At 34.8% G+C, this 8496-nt stretch overlaps 1 long non-coding RNA gene across 1 annotated transcript in view; it reads right to left on the reverse strand.

The window, feature by feature from the left end:
• LOC144969076 (uncharacterized) overlaps nucleotides 1–8496 on the reverse strand; it is a 37024-nt gene that overhangs the window by 27879 nt on the left and 649 nt on the right. The gene's annotated exons all lie outside the window — the stretch shown is intronic.

The following is an 8496-nucleotide window of genomic DNA, read 5'->3' on the forward strand; positions in this document are numbered from 1 at the left end:
GGGATTAGGACATTTTCCGACCTATGTTGTGGTTGTGTTTGAGTTGCCTCTGTCGTTGTCATCAGCGTTCCCGTTATGACTGATGGTTGCAAGTGTCCTCTTTCGTGATGACTGTATCATGTTTTAGTGCAAACACTACTTCTGCCTTTGATTAACTCGAATTATTCCCCTTAGAAAATCCCTAATTTAATGAAATATGATTTTGTTTATGTTATCGTAGCACTTCCTACCATTTCAACTGATTGCCGAATGATTACACACTTAAGATTTGACAATTGAACATAACTTCTTCTTCAACTCAGTTACACATTTATGATATAAATGTTAAATTCAAACCACGCAGTAAATATTGATTACAATTACAACAGCGAATCTATAGGAGAAAAATATGATAATCAAAATATTCGCAGAAACGATATACACTCTGGTCAATAAAAATTCAATGTTTCGCGCCTTTGCCCTCGGCTTATAAAAATATTCATATAACTCATTGCGACGTTATCTCGCGCCTCTTAATATAGCATTGATAATTGTGTGCGCTTTAACCACGCGCATCGTATTTATAAAAATTCTCCGCCTTCTGCATCATTTCATAATGTTAAACCATGCGCTTTAATCAAACGCAAAATAAAATATTCCCGAACGCCTCATTCCTGCGTCTCCTAATTTAAATCGTGTGCACTTTAATTACAGCGTCTTACATCACTGCGCTTATTTACCCACTATGCATTTACAGCATTTTACCATATGGGTTACTTATAATTTGCTGATTCTTAACAAGTTAACCACTTGTGTCACAAATATTATCAGCTCACATGACATGATAATGCATTTTCAATATTTTGTTATTCTTCCGTAATAACATTTTAACTCCCATTACAAGACATCAGTCTTTCATAATAATTAATGCTCCGTCATTTTATTTGTTCTCCGACTTTAAACCAAAGTCCGTTATTCCGTTATTATTAGAATATGTCTCCTTTTAAAAATCACGATGAAACGCGTTTCAAAACAAAACTAAACAAAACAACGATTGACTCATATTCCGCATAAATCATTTCAACTTAATTTTCGGTGATAAAATCCAAATGTCTTATGTAATCTATTATAACGCCATGTCTCATTACACAACTAAATAAGCTCTGTTGTCGATTACTTGGCTGCGTTAACCACACATTTATTACCAAGAATACAAACAGATATAAAACTTTGCTCTTTGTCATGAACCCATGAATCTCAAAGAGTCAATATCAACCTACCAATTCATCCCTATTGACGGGAGAAAAATATAATCAATGATGTTGTAATATAACAATAAATACCATAAGACATTTTTCAATTATCAAAACTTATAATTTACGTGTTTTTATTGCCATCGTCTTCTTGAGTCATTTTGACAGAAAATAAAACGTAACAACATTAAAGAATGACCAACTGGTTATGTAATTCCAACAGTAACATACAAAAATTGAAATAAAAATCGACACATCTTTGTTACTGATATTAACAAAACATTGCCATTAACGGTACAAATTAATATTCGAAGATCTATTCCGAAACGCTTGATTGTAAGTAAACGCATTTTCATTTATTTTGAAAAATAAAACGCACTAAAATATTCATTTAAATTCTGAAATTTTTATTTTCATCTCTCCCTCTCTTCTTTTTAATTAAATAAAATACGTATAGCATCAATGCATTATTATTATTATTATTATTATTATTATTATTATTATTATTATTATTATTATTATTATTATTATTATTATTATTATTATTATTATTATTTTGCCGTTCTATAATATATTGTTTTCACTTTTTGAATATAATATATTGCCCTATATATCTATATTTTTTTAAAATTTACTTTTCTATCTGTGACTCTTAATTTAAATATTATTTAGTATATTTTTTTATTTTTTTAAATATCGTCTTTTGTCAGAATTTTAGGAATCATCTATAATTTCAATATTTTTTTTTCATATTTCAATACAAAATAATTCCACTACTTCACCTTCAAAATTGATATTCATTTTCTTTCCCAAATAAAACTATTTTCCTATCTGTTCACAATTTTCACTTCAAAATTCGAGTCTCACAAAAACTTTAATAGATGTTAACACCGCAACAATATACATTTCTTGTGTATCCATGGTTCGGAATGATAACATCTTTACATCATGGTATCAGGGCTCCAAATAAAGATATATAAGAATCCTGGTCACGGCACCAAATTAGATGCATAATGTGGGGTAGTTGCACACATATGTAATGGCTTGTGATCGTATAGTGGTGTTTTTGATAGATGGTAGTATTATCCTTTGCGTTGTGTTGTAGATGTTAATAATGACGAAAGAGTTCAAGGGCCGGTGATGATAATTGAATGCACAACATCAAGACATTCAAATAAAAGTCCAGATTCCAAGTTTCATTTCTTACAGTTTTATTTGTTTGAGATAAATTCAAAATCCAAATCATGATAAATTCCAAATCCAAATCAAATAGCATGGTCATAATTCAATCAGTTTCATAAATTCCAAATCCGTAAAATCAGTCCACATGTAAAGTCAATTTTGCCTAAGTAACCATTTTCAATATTCGTGGAATATTTCTAAGTCCGTAAAAGCAAATAAATGATGGTGAGCACAAAAGGTTTCAAGTGTGCAGCTCATGGTCAAGTTGAATCCTGAATCAAAAGGTAGAATCCTACCGTTTTCCTCGAAACATCCTCTTTTATCCCTATCAAAATTTTACCCACAGTTCCATTGTTTCCACGCCCCCTTGCAGTTTTGACAGTTCCCTGTCAGTCTATAATCCAACCCCTAAGAGTAAGACCAAATCATAATCAAACCTGAAACGTCAATTCCTACATATTGATGTTAAACCCCGCCTTTTATGATATAACATTATTTTGATAAATGCCCCTTTCACCTGTTTCAACACCCCTAAACCAATTTAAGAATGATTGATTAAATAGTACTCAACATGATAACCTGTCCAGTAACTTTGACATAAAAACTGCCCAAACGTATCATGCATTGACCATGTTTAACTGATATGCCTGCATTATGTACTCACTAAACCCATTTGCTGATATATAATTGACAGTTTGCACCAAATGTCTTAGATAACCTTTTTGCATAGGCTTACTCTCTTACACTACTACTACTACTACTACTACTACTACTACTACTACTACTACTACTACTACTACTACTACTACTACTACTACTACTACTACTACTACTTCTACTACTACTACTACTACTACTACTACTACTACTACTACTACTACTACTACTACTACTACCACTACTACTACTACTACTACTACTACTACTACTACTACTACTACTACTACTACTACTACTACTGCTGCTACTACTACTACTACTACTATTACTACTACTTCTACCAGGGGCGGTTGGTCACATTGTATTTAAGGCGGCACAAATCCGAAATACAGAATCAAATTTTATTGGTCTAGTTAATTTAACTTAATTTGACCTACTTTGTATGTGTGTGTGTGTGTGTGTGTGTATGTATGTGTGTGTGTGTGTGGAGGGGGGTATTGCAATTGTTTGCATATGTGCGTGTATGTGTGTGTGTGTTAGAATATTAACGAGACGTACTCACAAAAGAGCATCAATTATCTTGGACAAAACTTGTCTGTTAACTTTCATCTGTTCATTATAACGACTCACAGACGCAGCATGTCCTGTTTCCAACTGATTTCTTATATCTACAACGTTGAAAAGTTTATATTTAACAGCATCTGTGACATGGCTATTTGATTCAGAATGTTTATTCAGTGCCTGAGAGATGTGCGCAATATCACTGAATCCTCCTGTTGTCCGTTATAGCATTCATCACCAAAAATCAAGCAATAAAAACAATGAAGCGTTTTACGGCTTTCACTGGCAGTAAGTCATTCAACATTTTTAAAAATAATCATTATTAAATCGGCGCTGTCTCCGCGGTGTGTTAGAAACTAAGTTAAAATTCACTGGTTTGTGTGGACCTAAATCTTTCACCACTATTTTCTCTTGAGGGGATAAGTGTCGGAATCGATTTTCAATTAAAAAATCAACATGATTCATGATTGGTTACAAATTACAGAAATAACTTTTTAAAATAAAATGATTCAAGATAAAAACAGGTAGGTTTCATAAACAATGACAACAGCGATAATACATTTTCTCTGAATACTAACGGTATGACACACAACTTTAGAATAATTGAATTTAAAAATCCACATTTAATTCCAAACGCAAAGCACTTGTTAACTTCACACACAATCAGCGACATCTTTATAATTATACTATTATTAAGCCCCCCATAGACGCCGTATCCGCTGATAGCGGTACGGATGACCTATCGCTGTGACCCGATCCCTGCGTTTATCGCAGAGGATTTTTGCCCACATACGGGGAGATATTTTTTTGAGGCGATCGGCGATCGGGGGCGTGGCAGTATAAAAAAGTGGACAATTTTTTTCGGATTTTCGCTGTTTTCACGTCGGATTCGTGATCAGCGTCAAATTTACAATAGGTTTGATACTAAGAATGTGTGTGTACTCCAAAAATTGGTGAAATTAGAAATAAATTTTAATTAATAGTGAGGCTATGTGGCCGACAGAACCGATCCCAGTTACTGTCTGTTATTCTATCTTTCGTCTTGCGCACAATAGTGATTACTTCTCACTAAATTATATCAATTAGACTGTTGAAGGAACGAAATTGACATCATTCCACTCTTTGTTAAGGCAGTCATTTTGGTAATTAGTTCTCACTAAATTATATCAATCAGACTTTTAACGTTCAAGTTTACTCGTAGTTTTGTATGACGGTACGTTATTTCCGACTGGTGGATGTTGTGAGCATTTTACCTAAACTCATAGCATCAATAACCGTCCAAGATATTCGCATCATATGTAGCAATAGCTATAATAATCTAACATGTCGAGAGAGAGAGAGAGAGAGAGAGAGAGAGAGAGAGGGAGGGAGAGGAAGAGAGAGAGAAAGAGAAAGAGAGAAAAATTTACTTGCGCTATATATACCGCTATATTCAATAAAGGTGCTCAAATCACTTTATAAGGGTCTTTGGCCAACATAAAAACATGTTAGACGAGACATGACTGTTAAGCGATATTGCAATTGTTTCCCGACAGAGACGACGCTGTAAACAGCGAGGTACTCATTTTAACAGTGAACAAGGTGAGAGAATGCGAGTAAAGAGCCTTTTCCAAGGACTCAATTATGCGCCACTCAGAGCGGGACTCGAATCCAGTACCGTCCGATCCAAAGGCGAGTGTCATTTCACAAGATCACATGCATAGCCGCACAAAAAAGTGATGAGAGAATAGATTCATATGTATTGAAGGAGGAGAGAGCGGATGGAGTGGGTAAAGTTCTTGGATATTTATAGAAGGAACCAAATTGACGTCACTCATCTCATTGTTATTGTTTTTAGACACCGATTTTTATGATTAGTTCTCATTAAAATATATCTGACTATAACGTTCAAGGTTCCATGTAGATCTTTGGGCTGGAGTGATATTTCTGGCTGGCGGACTTTGTGAGTATTTTAATTTAACACAGAGCATCAATAGAAGGAATGAATTTGACGTTAGTCAACGCGTTGTTATTGCTTTTAGACAGCATTTTATAATTAACTTATCACTAAGTTATATCAATCAGACAATGAACGTTCGCGTTTGCAGTTTTGTGTGTTTTGTGTGTTAATATGTTATACCCCGATGGAGATGTCGTGAGTATTTTTCCAATACGCATAACATCAATACATTTGCAATCCGATTTAAGTTTAAAAGCAACGTAGACCACGGAAATTTTTCCATTTTGTGGACAATAAAGATTTTTTATTTATCGTCATTTATTATTATTATTATTATTATTATTATTATTATTATTATTATTATTATTATTATTATTATTATTATTATTATTATTATTATTATTATTATTATTATTATTATCATTATTATTATTATTATTATTATTATTTATAAAACAAATCGACAGTGTTCCCGTGGCAGGTTAAACGGTTACTCCTCGGGACTACTCGCATTCGCATCCCCCCCCCCTCCCACCACCACCACACACACGCACACAGCTCTTTTCTTTTTTTTTTTTTGTTTTTTTTTTGGGGGGGGGCGTTGTTTGTAGATTAAAGTTCAAGGTTACAATGCCCACCCCTGTCATCACGTAGTCAAGGCTTTTTGGCATCTGCCAATCCCAAATGTCTGTGTCAAGGTCGACCGTCATGTCGCGTCAACGGGTGAGGAGGAAAAAAAAAAAAAGAACTGGCATATTATTATATCATTACATTGAAAATTATGAAAACTATTTTTTATTTTGTATGAAATCCTTTATAAGTTTTACGATGAACAAGAACGAAACTTTTGCCATCTACCTCTTCCTGGCGCAACATTTATAAAAAATTATTTAAAAAAAATAATAACACAGCATTTATTTGGCGCAATATCCACGTGCTCAAAGCGCTTTACAGGGGGTCCCAAGGCAACAGCAATATTAGACTTGAAAGACGAGACATGACGCCTGTCAGACGATGTGACATTTTTCCCCAACAAAGACAACGAACGGCCATGTTCTCATTTTACACCTGAGTACGGTGAGAGAATGTGAGTAAAGAGCCTTTTCCAAGGACTCAACTCTGCGCCACTCAGAGCGGGTCTCGAAACCTGAACCTTCCGATCCGAAAGTGAGAGTCATACCACTTGATCCATCACAAAACAGGGAGGGGCACTTTTCTGTCGGCCACATAGCCTCAATATTAATTAAAATTTATTTCTAATTTCATCAATTTTTGGAGTAAAAACATAGTTCTTGGTATCAAACCCATTGTAAATTCGACGCTGATCACGTATCTGACGTCAAAACAGCGAAAATCCGATAAAAATTGTCCAATTTTTTATACTGCCACGCCCCCGATCGCCGATCGCCTCGAAAATTATTAAGCAAAGCGGGCTTTGCGGGCGATCGACCGTACCTAGGTTTATCGGCCAGGTATTTGGCCACACACATTGCGTTTTCACCCCGGTTTGCCTGATCGGGGTCTGAACCAGGATCATATCCGGGCGTGTATGGAGCCTTTTAGACAATGCACACAATACAAGTTGAGTAGGGATCGTTGGGAGTGTGCGGGGATGAAGGATTCCGTGGGGTCAGGGATTTTTATTTATAGTACCATGGGGCTCTTCTCGGTGCATACTTTGTTTACTGTTCTTTTTGATATTTAATATATATTTAAGCAAAACCAACAATGATAAAATATATATTTATTGCCATTCTCTTCATCCGTATATCTAAGTGAAGCAAAGCCTCTTCTTTCAGTGATAAAACTTATATGGTTTTAATTTATCCCAAGTAGGACCTCAGGGCGTGCATCGCTAGATTGGCCGTCTTGGCCTAATTATTTTAGCAGTGAAAGACAATAGTTAGTTGGGGAGGGAGGGTGGAGGGAGATTGGGGAGTGGTAACTAACTTTCTTCAAGGTACACCAGAGTATAGGATAAGGACAGGACGGCCAAACGAATACTGGCTCATATAAACAAAAAAAATCTTCCCCACCACACCACACCCTCCGCTCATTGTCACCCCGCGCAGGCAACGGGGGAAAGATGAAACGTGCCGATTTGACGCTACCTTCGCGGAGCGACGCAGAGTCATCAAATATTAAATTCAAAACAAAAAGCAGTATGTGCTAAATTTTTAATTTTATCAAAATTTTAAAATTGAAGTTTTTTGTTTGGTTGACATGCTAATGTCTACGGAAAATATAGGGCGGCACAAAACAACTTCGCTCTATTGACCGACCGCCAGTGACTACTACTACTACTACTACTACTACTACTACTACTACTACTACTACTACTACTACTACTACTACTACTACTACTACTACTACTAATACTACTACTACTACTACTACTACTACTACTACTACTACTACTACTACTACTACTACTACTATATTATTATTATTATTATTATTATTATTATTATTATTATTATTATTATTATTATTATTATTATTATCATTATTATTAGGTGGCGTTTTTATGCACCTCCGTTGGCGGTGATGGTTAATTAATGAAAATGTTGCTGCATACGTCCATGAGGTTTAAATTTAAATCACTTTTAATAAGGTCTTTCTAAAACAATATTTCACCTTCAATGCAACTTCTATTTTCTGGTTTTAAATTCCGATTTTTTAGATTAATATTAAATGTATTAACAAAAATGTCCTACAGATGTCACAATATAACTTTCGCCGTGTCCAAATACAACAACACAATATCGCTGATGAAATTGGGTGGGATGCGTGAAGGAGGTGTATAAAAACGATCCGTTAAGATACACCTTCAACGGAGGTGCATAAAGACACTACGTTATTATTATTATTATTATTATTATTATTATGTTGTTGATGCTGTTGGTGGTGGTGGTGTGCTGC

The sequence above is a fragment of the Berghia stephanieae genome, chromosome 3 (assembly GCF_034508935.2).
Source record: "Berghia stephanieae isolate SIO BIC M18660-M18661 chromosome 3, UCSD_Bste_1.3, whole genome shotgun sequence".
Lineage (NCBI taxonomy): Eukaryota > Metazoa > Mollusca > Gastropoda > Nudibranchia > Aeolidiidae > Berghia > Berghia stephanieae.